This window comes from Theropithecus gelada, chromosome 1 (assembly GCF_003255815.1).
Source record: "Theropithecus gelada isolate Dixy chromosome 1, Tgel_1.0, whole genome shotgun sequence".
Classification (NCBI taxonomy): Eukaryota; Metazoa; Chordata; class Mammalia; order Primates; family Cercopithecidae; genus Theropithecus; species Theropithecus gelada.
The window spans coordinates 141,090,476-141,107,558 of NC_037668.1; the positions used below are offsets into that span (position 1 = coordinate 141,090,476).

The 17,083-nt window shown below is 40.9% G+C and overlaps 1 protein-coding gene across 5 annotated transcripts in view; it reads right to left on the bottom strand.

Moving 5' to 3' along the window:
- Positions 1-17,083, bottom strand: part of CNIH3 (cornichon family AMPA receptor auxiliary protein 3) — a 337,129-nt gene that overhangs the window by 167,517 nt on the left and 152,529 nt on the right. The gene's annotated exons all lie outside the window — the stretch shown is intronic.

Sequence of the window (17,083 nt, forward strand, 5' to 3'; positions counted from 1 at the left end):
CATTTTCACGATATTGATTCTTCCTATCCATGAGCATGGTATGTTCTTCCATTTGTTTGTGTCCTCTTTTATTTCACTGAGCAGTGGTTTGTAGTTCTCCTTGAAGAGGTCCTTTACATCCCTTGTAAGTTGGATTCCTAGGTATTTTATTCTCTTTGAAGCAATTGTGAATGGAAGTTCATTCATGATTTGGCTCTCTGTTTGTCTGTTACTGGTGTATAAGAATGCTTGTGATTTTTGCACATTAATTTTGTATCCTGAGACTTTGCTGAAGTTGCTTATCAGCTTAAGGAGATTTTGGGCTGAGACAATGGGATTTTCTAAATATACAATCATGTCATCTGCAAACAAGGACAATTTGACTTCTTCTTTTCCTAACTGAATACCCTTGATTTCTTTCTCTTGCCTGATTGCCCTAGCCAGAACTTCCAACACTATGTTGAATAGGAGTGGTGAGAGAGGGCATCCCTGTCTTGTGCCAGTTTTCAAAGGGAATTTTTCCAGTTTTTGCCCATTCAGTATGATATTGGCTGTGGGTTTGTCATAAATAGCTCTTATTATTTTGAGGTACGTTCCATCAATACCGAATTTATTGAGCGTTTTTAGCATGAATTCCCTTCCTTTTTCTACCTCTTAGGCACTGCCTTCAATATGTCCGAGAGTGCCCTCTCTGCTCATTGAGCTCTGCTCTCTTGACTTTTACTCCTCTAAGCTCGACCAGAATCTCAGCTTTTAAAAGCTGTGAGGTGCTTAATTATTCCATTTTTCTCAGTTCATGTAAAGGATGCCTAAAACAGTTATAAAGATCTGTCTGTGCACATATATGTATGCACACACACACACATATACACATACACACACACCATATGCACACATATATACACACACATACATACACACACACATACACACACACACACATATACACATACACACACACGGAATGAAGAAGCTTTCACATCAGGACAAAAAAAAGTCCTGGCTATGCCATCTGAATGAGCATCAGATGTCAACATGACCCTACCACAGCAACAGCCACTCTTTATGTGTCCCACAAAAGCAGTTTATAAATAGCGGCTATTAATAATCTATGTTGATTGCTTCCTGGTATCAGACCTTGTGCAAGCACTTGCCTTGCACTCTTTTTTAATTCTCACACTCTGCAACGTGGGTATTATCATCCCTATTTTACCAATGAGAAAACGATAACTCAGACAGATCAGGCACCAATGTCATACAATAAATAGCAGAGTCAGCTAGCAGTCATGCCCAAATCTATCTGCCTCTAAAGCCTGAGTTCTAAACCTCCCTCCCTGTACCCCAGAGGTGGAGGCCTAGGGATGCTGGCTTCCTGGAGAGAGGTAAAAGGAACCAGACAGCTTAAGCCTCTGAGAATAAAAATGGGCTGTTTTACAGTATAGTATCTGAAACCTATAAAACCACAAGTCCTCCAGTTGGCATCATTCTCCAACTTTTGTGTCTTGGTGTTTAGGGAAGGAGCAGTTGCCAAGAGAGCTGGGCCTGATCAGTCTGTGGTCTCTCTTTATCATGTAAATGGGCCTCCAAGAAACTCATCTCTTCAGTGAGACCAAGCTCTTCTCAGCTGCCAGTTGTAAGACCCAGAGGTACATAGAGAAGTTGAATAACTTTGCCAAAGACACACAGCTAGTAAACAGTGGGGTTAGGATTCAAACCCAGGGAGTCCCACTGAAGAGCTGGTTCTCAAACTTTGCACTTCACAAAGGAGCCAATGCAGAATATAAATGACTTCCCAGTACTGAAAGAATGGTGGCTGGAATAGAGGAGAAATTTTACAGAGGACCTAACCATTCAACCACAGCTAGAAGAACAGGTAGAATTTAGATATGTGAAGCAGTGCAGGGTGTCAATGTGCATGTTGTTTTCATTGATCACTGAACAGATCTGCTTAGCAAGAGTGAATAATAAGTGAAACTGGAAATATAATTAGAAAGGTAGATCAGGTAGCCTTGAATGCTAACCTGGATTAAATAAAAACAAGTTCAAGAGAAGCTTAGATCTACCTTTTCCAACTGCCTCCCACATCATGCTTCTATATATGTTACTTTAGGGGTGGGAGCTGTTTCTGAGGCAAGAACCCTGTAAGTCTTACAGGAAAAAGTAATGTATAAATGAAGCCCCAGAAGTCCCACCAAGCTCTGGACACAGAGGTCAGAAATGTAACCAGGACCTATCTCTTGGGCAGGGGGTGGGGTGGGGAAGAAGGACCAAAGGCATTAGCTATGATTTGAATGTGTGTCACCAAAAAGCACATATTAGGAACTTAATCCCAAATGCAATAGTGTTGGAAGATGAGACCTAAGGGGGGGTGTTTAGGTCACAAGGGCTCCACCTTCATGAATAGATTAATGCCGATTATAAAAAGGGCTTGAGGCTGCAAGTTTGGTCACTTGCCTTCTCTTGAGCGTCCACCTTCTGCCATGTGATAACACAGCAAGAAGGCCCTCACCACATGCTGGTGCTATGCTCTGGGACTTCCTAGCCCCCAGAACTATGAGATAATAAATTTCTGTTCTTTATAAATTACCCAGTCTCAAGTATTCTGATATAGCAGCACAAACAAACTAAGATAACATGGAAAAAGGAGACTCTTTGGCACACATACACATCCATGCTCAGGTTAAGATGGAGAGCAGTTACACAAAAAAGGGAGGAAGTTATAGAGATAAAACAACCCAAAGGAACCAATAAGCCAAAAATCTCTCATACGGTCATGTAGTGGAATTTGGGCTTTGATCATTCATTCACTTATTCAACAAACATTTATTCATGGTCTACTTTATGCAAAGTACAGCACTGGCATTTAAAAGTGGATATCAGCCAGGTCCAATGGCTGACACCTGTAATCCCAGCACTTTGGGACACCAAGGTGGGTGGATCATGAGGTCAGGAGTTTGAGACCAGCCTGGCCAACATAGTGAAACCCTGTATCTATTAAAATTACAAAAATTAGCCAGGCCTGGTGGCTAATGCCTGTAATCCCAGCTACTTGGGAGGCTGAGGCAGGAGAATCACTTGAACTCAGAGGCAGAGGTTTCAGTGAGCCAAGGTTGTGCCACTGCACTCCAGCCTGGGTGACAGAGTGAGACTCCATCTCAAAAAAAAAAAAAAAAGTGGATATCCTCATGAACTGGTAACTCTCAAACCTCCAAGCAAAACAGTAAGATTCCACTGGTAAGCCTCCTCTTTAGAGGAGATGGAGAACCCCCTGCATGCCCTGGGCTCCACTTTTCCTTTCTCAATCCCATGCTGCAAGTGAGCTACTGAGTGACCCAAAGAGCACTCAAAGAAGTGCTCTCACTAAGTCAAAGAAGTCCTTTCCCTGGGGCTGGGGAGTTGTGTGTATATTTTGGATTAGAAATCTTTTCTTCTCATCAAAAGTTGAGTGTGGACAGAAATATCACATTAAGCTGTAGAGCAGCCATCAGAGATAAAGGTGTCCCAATGTCAACAATTCATGCAAAAAGCAGCCCCAGCCAAAACCCCTAGGAGTCAGCTTTGAAAAGAGGCTGCAGGCTGCAGCTCACCCAGAACAAAATCAATTTTGCCTGCACATAGAAAAGTGCATGACTTACCTTCATTTAGCCCCACATTCCCTCTCATCTGAGAAGACTAAACCATTATTTTGATTCAGAATGTAGACTTATTATAAAAATGATGCTGTGTGTTTCTATAATGTGTTAAATCTTCAAAGTGCCTCACATTCATGGTAAGGACAGGAAGTGAGCATGGAGACATTGGGAATTCAACAGTCTTTTGTGGCAGGGTCTGGGAATAGCAACGTGGTGCATTTCTGTGCCTGTGAATCACTCAGCTGCCTTACTATCCAGGCAGAGGTCAGGCAAAAGCAGATCCAAACTTAGAAAGTCTCAACTCATGCATTACAGGTTTTCTTAACAGCAATAACGGTGCTCACTTAGCCACTTTGATCTCCAGAGCTCAGACTCCTCAATCCATTCTCACAGGGATCTGGGAAGTGGATAGATGTCATGATTCTCAGTAAAATGGCTCCCAGAAAAAGGGGGGGGGGGCAGGAAGAAGGTAGTGGCTTGGACCACGGCTTAATGCTAATCACCTCCAGACTTAAGAACAGAAACTTTGAAGGCCAGCCTTTACTCCCACAGCAGGTCCAAAGCCTAAGAAGCTGGCCCTTATTATCCAAAGTCTTTTTTTAACTCCTAGAATCAGCACCATCAAGTCGGAGCTAAGAAATAAGTAAGTGTTGCCTAGTGCTGCCAGCAAAATGAAAAAAGTGCAAAAATCCAGCTAATTACTCAGGACATGTTGGCAGACATCTCTGCTTGTCAGATTCCTGGTTGTCTGAATGGTTATTTACATCTGAATTAATTTACACTGTGGGAATTTAAATGCTTTTTTTGTTTTGTTTTGTTTTGCTTTGTTTTTTAAGTAGTGGCAAAGATCCTACCAGAAACTATGCTGTTTCCAAAAACGTCCTCTTCCTCCTTGACTTATTCGTGGGCATAGGACACTCTGCCATCGGCCATGACTCTTGTGCTTGGGAAGATCCTAAATGGGAATTCTTACCCAGACATCATCATTGGAGCCCCTGCCATCCTCCTTGCTCCATGACCTGAGCCCACTCCATCGACCTCACACTCCTGTTGTATGCATGTCTGAGGCAAAGGCCCTAAGAAAATCCAGACAGCCTTTAAAGTATAAAAGAAAGATATTGAGAGAAAATTTTAAAAATTATTTATACACTCTGAATTTTTTCATTCATTCAACAAATATTCAGTGAGATGACACTGTGTGTTAGGATTGTCCTATTAGGTCTTGGAGGCACAGATATCCAAATATGTGTTGAAAGATAGTTGATGTCATCTCTACCCACAAGAGGCTAACAGTTCAAGGGAGGGAACAACTATGGGGATGGGGTGGAAACACAACAGAATATAGCAAATATCTAGGAATGGGGTGAGATGGGAGTTGACATTTAGATACTGTAACTAAAATGGCAAAAACTAGAAATGCATTTCCATGACTGGTCTCATCTTGCAATGAATTCTTCGTTAGTTTTTAGGTGTTTTTTTCTTTTTTTTTTTTTTTTATTGAGACGGGTCTCGTGCTGTCACCCAGGCTGAAATGCAATGGTGCGATCACAGCTCACTATGGCCTTGACCTCCTGGCTCAAGCAATCCTCCCGCCTTGACCTCCTGAGTAGCTGGGACTACAGGCTCACACCACCATGCCCGGCTATTTTTTTAAAACTTTTTTTGTAGAGATGTAGTGTAATCCACTATGCCTGGCCTGTGATCAATCCTTAATGACAACACACACATACACACACCACACAGATCTTAAATTTTTCAATAAAAAGTAGCCCAGGCTCTTCTAGGTTAGAAATACCTCTTTCAGGTAAACATGCACTCATTTTCCAAGGTCAAATTCTCTATCTGATGTGCTTTCCCTTCCCAAAGAAACTCTGGCCAGATACCTGCTTCCTTCCCAAGAGGGTACCTGGGTGCAGGTGGCAACTTTCTACCTTGATGGCATCAAACATGAATTCTGTGATTCACACACTGTCCCCTGGCTTCTACTGGGTTGCTTCTGGTCTCATCTGGATACTGATATCCTACTGCAGGGTCCAGCTGATCTGTCTTGGTGTCTTGATGTTCTGGGATGCTGTGTTGACCCCAAAAGCTGTAGTTCTGAAGTCCTGGATCTCTGGTTCCCCTCCTGAACCCTGACTCTTCACTATTGCCTGCTCCTTCAGCATACCTGCATTCTCACTCAGGCCTGTGTAAATTCTGAATCCCAAAGGCAGAGCGCATGGGTACGGGCAACCAGGAACATGACCCAAAGTTCCAGCACTGCCCTGCTGCTTCCACATGATTTTCACTTGCTAGGGCTGTTGCAACAAACTACCACTAACTGAGTGGCTCCAAACAACAGAACTTTATTCTCCCTCCCATTGTTCTGGAGGATGGAAATCTAAAACCAAGGTGTAGCAGGGCCATGCTCCCCTCCAAGTCTTTAGAAGAGAATCTTTCCTCACCTCTTCCAATGTCTAGTAGCTCTCCAGTTTCCTTAGCCTGTGGCAGCATCACTCCAATCTCTGCCTCCATCTGCCCATGGCCTTCTTTTCTGAGTCTCTGGGTGTCCTCTCCTCTTCTTATAAGGACACCAGTCATTGGATTTAGGGCCTACCCTGAATCCAGGATGATTTTATCTCAAGATTCTTAACTAATTACATCTGCAAAGACCCTATTTCCAAATAAGGTTACATTCTGAGGTTCCGGATGAACACAAAGTTGGGGGACACTGTTCAACCTACTATACACATCATGCTGAGACAATGGTCCTGCCAAATCCAGACTTTCTCTAAGGCTCAAAGTCTCCCAGGGAAGCAAACTACTGGCCTGATATGGTTTGGCTGTGTCCCCACCCAAATCTCATCTTGAATTTCCACATGTTGTGGGAAGGTCCCAGCAGGAGGTAAAGGAATCATGGGGGCAGGTCTTTCCCATGCTGTTCTCACTATAGTGAATAAGTCTGATTGATCTGATGGTTTTAAAAAGGGAGGTTTCTCTTGACAAGCTTTGTTCTCTTATCTGCCACCGTGTGTGACACGCCTTTCACCTTCTACCATGACTGTGAGGCCTCCCCAGCCACATGGAACCGTAAGTCTATTAAAACTCTTTATTTTGTAAATTGCCCAGTCTGGGGTATCTCTTTATCAGCAGCATGAAAATGGGCTAATACATGGCCCTAAAGTTCCCAAAGTCCCCAGATCATCTGGTTGTTACCAGGTCCCTTTTCAAGGTTCAGATCTCATGGGAAGAACCAGATCATTGACATGAAAACTTCCCTCTCTGTCCCATTTGTCTCTGCAGTACTAGGGGAAGGAAGTCTTTCCTTTTTCCTCCATGATGTCCTGAGTTCTCTCTTCACTCATGGCTGTTGCCATGTGGGGGGAAATGTGTGTCTCTAGAAAGTCCTTTTCTCTTTCTACAAAGTCTGGCTTTCAAGATTAATGCTGGTTATGGATTTTTAAAAATCTAATCTAGTTTGGAGTTTAAAGCTAAACCATGACCCCTGTGCTATCTACATCCTCCTTTGAGCCACAGATTCATGTGTATGTGCAGGAACTGGAGACTTTTAAGAATGAATGGGCTGGGTGGCTCATTTAGGTTTGTAATCTCAGCACTTTGAAAGGCCAAAGTGGGAGGATCACTAGAGCCCAGGAGTTCAAAACCAGCCTGGGTAACATAGTGAGACCCCCATCTCTACCAAAAAAAAAATGTTTTAAAATTATCTAGGTGTGGTGATGTGCCTGTCGTCCTAGCTACTTGGGAGGTTGAGGCAGGAGGACCGCTTGAGCCCAGGAGTTCAAGACTGCAGTGACCCATGATTGCACCACTGCAATCCAGCCTGGGCAATAGAGCAGAGCTCTGTCTCAAAAATAAAAAAAAAATAAGAAGAAGAATTAAAAAACTGTGCTTTGGTTTAATATCACCAGTATATTACTGGGCACATGTAGGATATACCTCTGGAAGCACACATGTGGTCCCTTGAAGAGACTATGTCCTATGCATCTTTAGCCACAACATCAGCACAGTGCCTGGTGGCAGATGCTCATTAAGTGTGTTGAGTGACTGGGGAGTCTGGAGGGCTTTGTGGTAGAGGAGACGTTAAGACAGGCCTCGAAAAATAAGTGAGTAGGATTTTGATCTAGGGAAACAGGCAAGGCAGGCATTATGAACAAAGGGCAAGTGCAAAGGCGTGGAGGCATGAACAAGAATGACACCTCAGGAATGGTAAGGAAAAGTAAGTTGCAGCAAACCCTGAAGGACTTGAGTGATGTGCTGCAGAGCTGGGGTTTCAATGGGAGGGAAATGGAGAGAGGTGATGCAGGCTGAAAACTGAATGCTCTTCAAGAGCATTCCTAAATATGTCCCTTGGTCCTATCCTCATAGACTTAATGCTGGCCAACCCACTATGGCATTGCTGATATTCTCATTTTCTTATCTTACACTAAGTCTGGAGAAAACACTACATAGTCAGCTAGGCCACAAACTGGAATATTCCAAAGAAACAAATTATTTCACAACCAAGAAATGCTTCATTTTTCCAAAATGGTCAATGCAAATCAAAATGCTGAATCATGCAGCCGGAAAAAAATATATCAAATGATAAATGCATTTCTGCATCAAATTCAAGTTTTGTCATCCTGATGACTGCAAGTGTGAATATTTTTACCAGTCTTAGCTCCATAACAAAAAGAATCAGCTTCCCAAAAAGGAAGGATTTACATCAGCACTTTTTCTCTGTCTTTTAATGAAATATTGTCTACTCTGGCATAAAGGGTTTGTGATAGAACTGGTTGTTTATTTTTCTAGTCCCCAAACAAAACTTAAATCCAGTTTGTTCAAAATCAAGAAGTGCCTTGCTATCTTAAATACTGCCAGGCATAATATTGTCTCTAAGTCTCTCATTATTCTAAGGATGTTCAAGGACAAATTAGACCTGGAATGTTTATGGGGACTGTACACTTCTCTATGCAATAGAAACTTGAAAATTTCTCTTTTCTAATGCCTTTGTTCTGTGTATTGTAACTTTCTTTTAAAGAGCAGAATTGAACAAAAATCAAGCTGAGATTTATAATAAGTAGCTTTTAAAACATGAATAATAATAGTGTCAGCAATAATGATGTGCAAAAATATCCTTTTTAAAAGTTGTCCGCTAAGTTCTCAAAGAACTATGCTGTCAGTGAAATTATTTCCAAAGAAAGGGCTATAAGTGAGGCTAATGCAGTGGTGAGTGAGTTGCAGAACTTAGCTATGCTAATCTGGCAGATACGACAGGAAGAGGGGTATGGACAGAACACCACATACATTGGAGCAGGGACTGGTCTAACATCAGTTCATGTCTTGCTTATTCTTGTATTACAAAGTCTTTCAAATTCAGCTCTTCTTATCAATTTCCATTGCCACCGCCTGAAATCCAAGTTCCATTACATTAAAAGTAGGCCATTGCAATCACCTCCTATTTCACAGATTTTTAGCCAGCAAATGTAACAAAATTGGCTGAAGAGCTCTTCCACATACAGACTCCATAGGCTCTGCAACAGACCTACTGAATCAGCGTCTCCAATGGTAGGGGCCCCAGCATTGTTAGTTTAAAATGTTCTGCAGGTAAGTCTGAAGTGCATCTCTGATTAGGTATCACTAAACCAAACAACTTGGTATCTAAACTCACCCTCCACCATAGCTTACCATCCTCTTGCTATCTTCCCTAAACTATCTATTTGATGATGTCCAAAATCATCAGAAATTTGTAATAATGAACAGGAGAGTTGATAGGTGCCTCTTACCCACTGACCCCCATATGCAATTCAGATTTTATCCCTCACTCTCACATAGTTTGGCCAAACTGGTCCACTCTGGTTGATATTTCCCTCATTGAGCTGGGACTCAGGACATTCCCTCACCCGGCATGGCCCCCTTCCAAACGCACATTCACAAACTGCTCCCTAATACACACTCCCAGTCCTTCGAAACTCACTTCAAGTCCTGCCTCCAGAAAGCTTTCTGTGGTCACTCACGACTCTGTCCATTGCCGTTGTTCTCTCCATCCTGTGAATTCTTACAGCATTTTGCATGTGCCTGGGGACAGTAAGTACATAACATGAAGGAGGAGGAAATATCTTAGAGCACAGACTCAAGTGGACCCAGAATAACTTCTTTAAAATGTAATGTTTTTACAAACAGACGTGAAAGTTTTATCTCCATAATCCATTTATGGAGTCCACTAATGCTCCAGGAAGATGGTCCATGTATATTCTGAAGCTTCTATAAACCCCCGGCACATGCTATGTGCCCCAGCAACACATCCGCTCAAGCAACATGGCCGAGTACCATGGAGAGAAAGGACTCAACAAAGAGATCTGAAATAATGAATACATAAGTGAATCAACAAAGTCAAATGGTTTTTCCCCTCTATTATTAAGTGCAATTTAGATACATGGCAGCTCCAAATCTCCAAACTTATAGACCTGACCATCTTAGTATTCAGAAAAACAAAGTCCTCCAGATGGCAGGTCTCAGCCTCTTTAGAAGGCATTTGGAACACCTTCTGATTCCTGAATATGCCACTTGGAGTCCCCCACCCTGATTTCAACAGGCTTCTCAAAATATTTCTTCCAGACTCATACTCCTTCTCTCCAAGAGGAATTTGGGTGAATAAAGTGTCTTCCATTTCACTACATGTACACATAAGAAGGAAATTCTGTGGTGATTGATCCAGGTGTATTGCACACAGGCTACCGCCCCAGGCACTTCAAGATCCATCACCATTATTTTAGATTAAAAATTAGCTGGTAGCTACATAGGGAGGAAAAAAAAAAAAAAAAACCATGTTCTGTTCTTTTCTATCTTTATGTCACATACTTGTCACGGACCAACCCTACAAAAGAAAAGCCGAGCCCAGCCACATCTGTCTCTGCACATAATAAGAAAATGTTTACCTCTAAAATTCTGTTCATACACCAACACACTTTAAGGCCTGGCCATTTGTGGCTACTTATGGATTATAAATAGCAGTTAAAAGAAATAAATAAACCCAGGAATAGCTGGAGGAGGCACAAAGAAAGGATGAAGGGAACCCGAGGCCCTCAGCAAGTCAAAGCCAAACAGCTGAATTGTATGTAAACATTATGAAAGAAAATGCAAAGGTTGTCAGGAAGAAGCAGCAGCTTCCCCAGCCCTCCCCACACCCTCTCTGTCCAATTTTTGTCATCATGATTCTTCCCCTATTTTGTGCATGTCCACCCCCCATCACCTGTACAGATAAATGCTTAACTTCACAACCTCACGCACACCCAGTCTGATTCCAGAGATGTGAAAAGGCATCCAGGATGTGCAGCTGCAGCTACCTCCTCTCCAGGTTTCCCAGAGTCCTCCTTATCCCACTGTAATTTAGATATGAAGAGTCTGTCTCTCAAAGTTTAGGTTTATAAGTGACTTAAATGTTATCCCCAAAGATCCTCGGCGAAGAAGATGAGCTAAATATTACCTTAACAAATCATCTTCCGAGAAAAGAAAAATGATGCCTGTCACCTTTAAAAAGCCAACCAATCAATAACAAAATAATGAGCTCATAAGAATGACAATTCTTTTTTTTCTCCCATGATGCCAACTATATGCAATAGCACTGTTTTCAAAAGAAGCACAATTTACTCCTCTTAAAGGGAGCCCATGAGGAGGTATCCACTATGCTTTGGGCTCTTCATATTGTATTCTCAAGAGCACGGAGCAATTTGTTATGTGTCTGATTATTATTTGCACCACTCAATTAGTCAATACATACAATCAGATTAATCAGGGGGTAGTAGAAACCTGTGAAAAAGAAACAGGAAAGGAAAAGGTTTTCAAAAGGGTAGAAGGAAGTAAAAGAACTGATTAGGAATCACTAAGCAATTATTTCCAGTCCTTTCCCTCCAATGATGCCTTTTTTACTTCAAGAAATGTTAGGGTTCTGGTTAAAGATGGAAGACAACACACTCAGCCTTCAATCTCTTCAAAAAAAACCATCAAAACCACAAAAAGACTTGGGTAAAGTCTAAATCCCCAGAACAAAGTGAAAAGGACAAAGACAAAAGCAACATGGTGTGAAAGGCAAATAAAATTTCAGGACCCCAAATTCACTATGCCAAAAGGAAAAATTAAGTTTGGAAGCCAAGTCACAAAAAACAAACAAACAAAACAATTGCATTTTCTTTTGTTCCTAAACTGATAGCCACAGATAGAGGCCATATGTCTCCACCAGGGGCCTCCCTCACCCTGACAATGTAAATTAACAACTTATCCTCATGGTATGGGACAAGAGAAGACTAGAGATTGTCCCCACCTACCCCAAGATGAATGCATATTTGACTGCTTTCTCTACTCCATGTTTATCTTATGTAAAGTGCAGATTCATTAAGCACAAGGTGAATATATAACTAACTGTTCTCTCTACCCCTCCTTTTTTTTTTTTTTTTTTTTTGGAGACAGAGTCTCGCTCTGTCATCAGGCTGTGGCCACTGCAACCTCTGACTCCCTGGTTCAAGTGATTCTCCTGCCTCAGTCTCCCAAGTAGCTAGGATTATAGGCATGCGCTACCATGCCCGGCTAACTTTTTTATTTTTAGTAGAGACAGGGTTCACCATGTTAGCCAGGATAGTCTCGATCTCCTGACCTCATGATTCACCCACCCTGGGCTCCCAAAGTGCTGGGATTACAGGCGTGAGCCACCGCACCTGGCCTATCCCTCCTTTCGTGTGTAACATATGGATTCACAAGAATGCGACCTTCTTTTTTTGCTTTGTTCTTTCCCCTCTTGCCCACTTTTCCCCTTTAAATATTGAAGCCCTCCAAATCCTCTTCAGAAAAAGTACAGGCTACAGATCCTACCGTGGCTTATGTCTCCTTTTCCCAGGCATGTCTTCAACCTTGGCAAAATAAACCTCTACACTGATGGAGGCCTGTGTCAGATACTTTTTGGTTTATAATGGTAATGGAAAACTGGAAAGCAGATGGATGAGTGGCTGGATCACTGACTTAGAAGGCTGAATCCTAAACCAGCCCAGGTACCTTTAGGAGTAGGGATGAAAGTGGGGTCCAAATATAAGGGGTCTGACTCAAATCTATTTAAGATACAGTTAGATACCTCCCAGCCCGTCATTCCCTCAGCACTTGGCTGAAGACTAGATGTTTACTCTCTTATTGGGGTAAAATGTCAGGATTCTAGGCGCAGCTGAGGGTAGGGATAGCATATTAAAAACATGAGCAAGGAATCTGTTGAAGATTTACGGACTGATTTTGAGACACTCCCCTGCAACACGCACCCCAGGCTTATGTTTACTCTGTCTTAGTCCGTTTGTGTTGCTAGAAAGGAATACCTGAGGCTGGGTATAAAGAAAAAAAAAGGAGGGTCTTATCTGACTCACAATTCTGCTGGCTGGAAGACTGGACATCTGGTGAGAGCCTCACGCTGCTTCCAATCATGGCAAATGGCAAACGGGAGCTGGTCTATGCAGAGCTCATGTGGCCAGAGAGGAAGGAAGAGGGAGTGGGGGAAAGGTGCCAGGCTCTTTTTAACAACCAGCTCTCTTAGGAACTAACAGAGCAAGAACTCACTCGTTACCATGAGGACAACACCAATCCCTTCCACCCTCATGACCCAAACATCTCCCGTTAGACTCCACCTCCAGCACTGGTGATCAAATTTCAGCATGAGGTTTGTAGGGGTCAAATATCTAAACCATAGTACACTCAGTTCCTAGACATTGTCAGCCAGACTTTTACCCTCTAGATGGAACACTGGAAGAGCCTTCCTTGCAGAATCAGATCCCAATACAAATGACCTAGAGATATTGACATAAAGAGATCTGTCAAAGAAGTTCTTCAGCCAGTCCAGCCTAGTAAAGCCCACATTTGACAAGTCACACCCAACACGCTCAGAGTTTCCAATGGACTCCATGGAGACACCACTCAAATACAAAGGGCATAGACTCATTGGGGCATTTGAGGAAAACCTTTACAATGAAAGACAGAGGCCAAAATAAGTAAGCAGAAAACAGCAACTTGGAGGAAACAGAGCTTATGAAAATATAAAAAGGAACCTCAAAAAATGGCGTTGACAAGATGAATATCCCAAGGGCAAGAAGTTAAAATGGAAGAAATCACTCAGAAATAGAGCCAAAGGCAGAGATGGAAAATAGAGAAAAAAAAAATAAGAAAACAAAAACACGATCAGTTCAGGAGGTCCAATATCTGAACAAAAAATTTCAATAGAGTTGTTCTCTACTCTCTACATGAAAAAGAAGAAATCGACAAAGAAATAATTGAGATATCCCAGGATGGAAAATATGTTTCCAGATTGAAAGGGCCCTCTGAACTCTCACCACAACAGATGAAAATACAAAAATACTCTGTGAAACTTTAGACAACTAAAGAGAAAATCCTACAAGCTTTCAGAAAGAGGAGAAAGAGAGAGAAGGGAGTTTCAACAAAAGTATAACGAATCAGAAAAGACACTGAATTTCTTAGCAGCAACATTGGAAACTAGAAGGTAATGAGGCAGAGAAAGTGTTTTCTAATCCAAAATTTTATACAGTCAAACTGTAATTAAGTGTGTAGGCAGAATAAAGACATTTTTAGATATGCAAGATCTCAAAACACTTCTCATGCAACCTTTATCAGGGAGATACTAGGTACTAGTACCTCCACCAAATAATAGTACCAGTCGCCAAAATGAGACTCACTAAGAAAGAGAAAGACAATGGATACGGGACACAGGGGATCAAAAACAAGGGAGCAAAGGGAATTTCTAGGATAATGGTGAAAGAAACCCTTAAGATGGCAGCTGTGCAGTAGGCATAGAGCATAACTAGCCCAGCCTGGATCAACTCAGAAGGTGCTGGAATCATCAAGAAGATGAAATTGTTGGAAATACCTAATGCGTTTAAGTACTGAAGACAGATTTATATCTTGGGAGCAAGTTAGGGGAATAAATTAGTAGTAAGCACAAAGAGAGCTAATCACCAAACAGAAAAGGCAAATGTTTTACTTTTTATTTTACCAGTTGGAATAGCTTTTTGTTGTCATCATTGTTGTTGTTTTTATTTTTTAAATTTTTATTTCAATAGTTTTGGGGGAAGAGGTGGTATTTGGGTACATGGAAAAGTTCTTTAGTGGTGATTTCTGAGACTTTGGTCCACCCTTCATCCAAGCAGTGTACACTGTACCCAATATGCAGTCTTTTATCCTTCACCTCCCTGCCACCGTTCTCTGTAAGCTTCTGCTTATAAGTGAGAACATAGGATGTTTGATTTTCCATTCCTGAGTTACTTCACTTAGAATAATAGTCTCCAACTCCATCCAGGTTGCTTTGAATGCCATTATTTTGTTCCTTTTTATGGCTAAGTAGTATTTCATGGTATATGTATTTCATATGCATACACTACATTTTCTTTATCCATTTGTTGGTTGATGAGTATTTAGGCTGGTTCCACATTTTTACAATTGTGAATTATGCTGCTATAAACCTGCACGTGCAAGTGTCTTTTTCATATAATGACTTATTTTCCTCTGTGTAGATATCCAGTAGTGGGATTGCTGGATCAAACAATAGTTCTATAATACTTTTAGCTCTTTAAAAAATCTCCATACTGTTTTCCATAGTGGTTGTACTAGTTTACATTCCCACCAGCAGTATAAAAGTGTTCCCCTTTCACCACATCCATGCCAATATCTGTCGTTGCGTTTTTTTTTAAATCATGGCCATTCTTGCAGCAGTAAGGTGGTTTTGCATTGTGATTTTGATTTGCATTTCCCTGATAATTAGAGATGCTGAGCATTTTTTCATGTTGGACATTAGTATATATATACTTTTTTTTTTATAATTGTCTATTCATGTCCTTTGCCCACTTTTTGATGGCATTAATTGGTTTTTTTCTTGCTGATTTGTTTGAGTTCCTTGTAGATTCTGGATATTAGTCCTTTCTCAGATGCACAGTTTGTGAATATTTTCTCCCACTCTGTGAGTTGTCTGTTTACTCTGTTGATTATTTCTTTTGCTGTGCAGCAACTTTCTAGTTTAATTAGGTCCCATCTATTTATCTTTGTTTTTATTGCATTTGCTTTTGGGTTCATAAAGTCCTTGCCTAAGCCAATGTCTAGAAGAGTTTTTCCAGTACTGTCATAAAGAATTTTTGTGACTTTGGGTATTATATTTAAGTCTCTATCTATCTTAAGTTGATTTTTGTGTAAGGTAAGAAATGAGGATACAGTTTCATTCTTCTACATGTGGCTTGCCAATTATCCCAGCACTATTTGTTGAATAGGGTGTACTTTGTCCCACTTTATGTTTTTGTTTGTTTTGCTGAAGATCAGTTGGCTGTATTTGGCTTTATTTCTGGGTTCTCTTTTCTATTCCATCGGTCTACATGCCCATTTTTACACCAGTACCATGTTGTTTCAGTAACAATAGCTTTGTAGGATAGTTTGAAGTCAGGTAATGTGTGATGCCTCTAGATTTGTTTTTGGGTTTTGTGGGGTTTATTTGCTTGCTTACTTACTCTTGCTTTCACTATGTGGGCTCTAGAAAAGGCAAATATTACCTTCAGAAAAAACAAAAGGCTTTACAGGAAAGAAATAGTAATCATAGTATACTAAATGGCTCAGTTGTGAATAGCACCTACATAGGTCTTAAGAATGCAAACACTGAATGTTAACTAACCACATGTGAAAGTGAAGTGTATAAAGAAAACTGAAACCCTCTCTTCCTTAGTGGGAAATAAGTAGATAATTCCTACTATAAAAAAAAAAAAAGTCAAGAAAGAGCAAGATAAGGATGTTATTTAGAGATATGTAGGTAAATTCCAAAAAAGTATAAGTACTTCTGAAGGGCAGGAAATGGAGGGCAAACTTGGGAATGGAAGGGGAACTCCCATCAAGCTCTTCACTTTTACTATTTGACTCTTTAAACTATGTAGATATATAACTTTTTTTTAAAAAGAAACTATTTTTAAAGTAAAAAGAAAGTTTATGGATATCCCCATGTATATTGACTGTCTCTTGGCTGAGAAAGAACATGATAAAAGCCACACTTTAAAATATATTTGAACTTCCTTACTCAGAGAAGCATTTACATACATTAGAAAAATAGTAGATTCACGTAAGTACAAAAGACATAATTGATTCATGCCTAAGCAGTGCTCAGTACGTGTATGGATTTCCTCTCCCTATAAGGTTTAGTAATTAAGAGACTTAACCTACCTAAACCTCAGTTTACCATAAATGTTACCAAGAATGGATGCAGTTGTTCATCTGCTCTTTGGATGCTGTAAGATCCATATCTTTTTAAAGTTCCCTTTTATATGTACCAGCTTGAGTAGGTATCTAATTGTTGCACCCAAACATGCCCTGAGAAAAATAGTGAAGATATATACACTACTCAAAGTTGTCCAGTTGGCAAGTGATAGAGACATCATTTGAAACTAGTACAAAGGCTATTCTACTTTGCTACACATTTATAGATC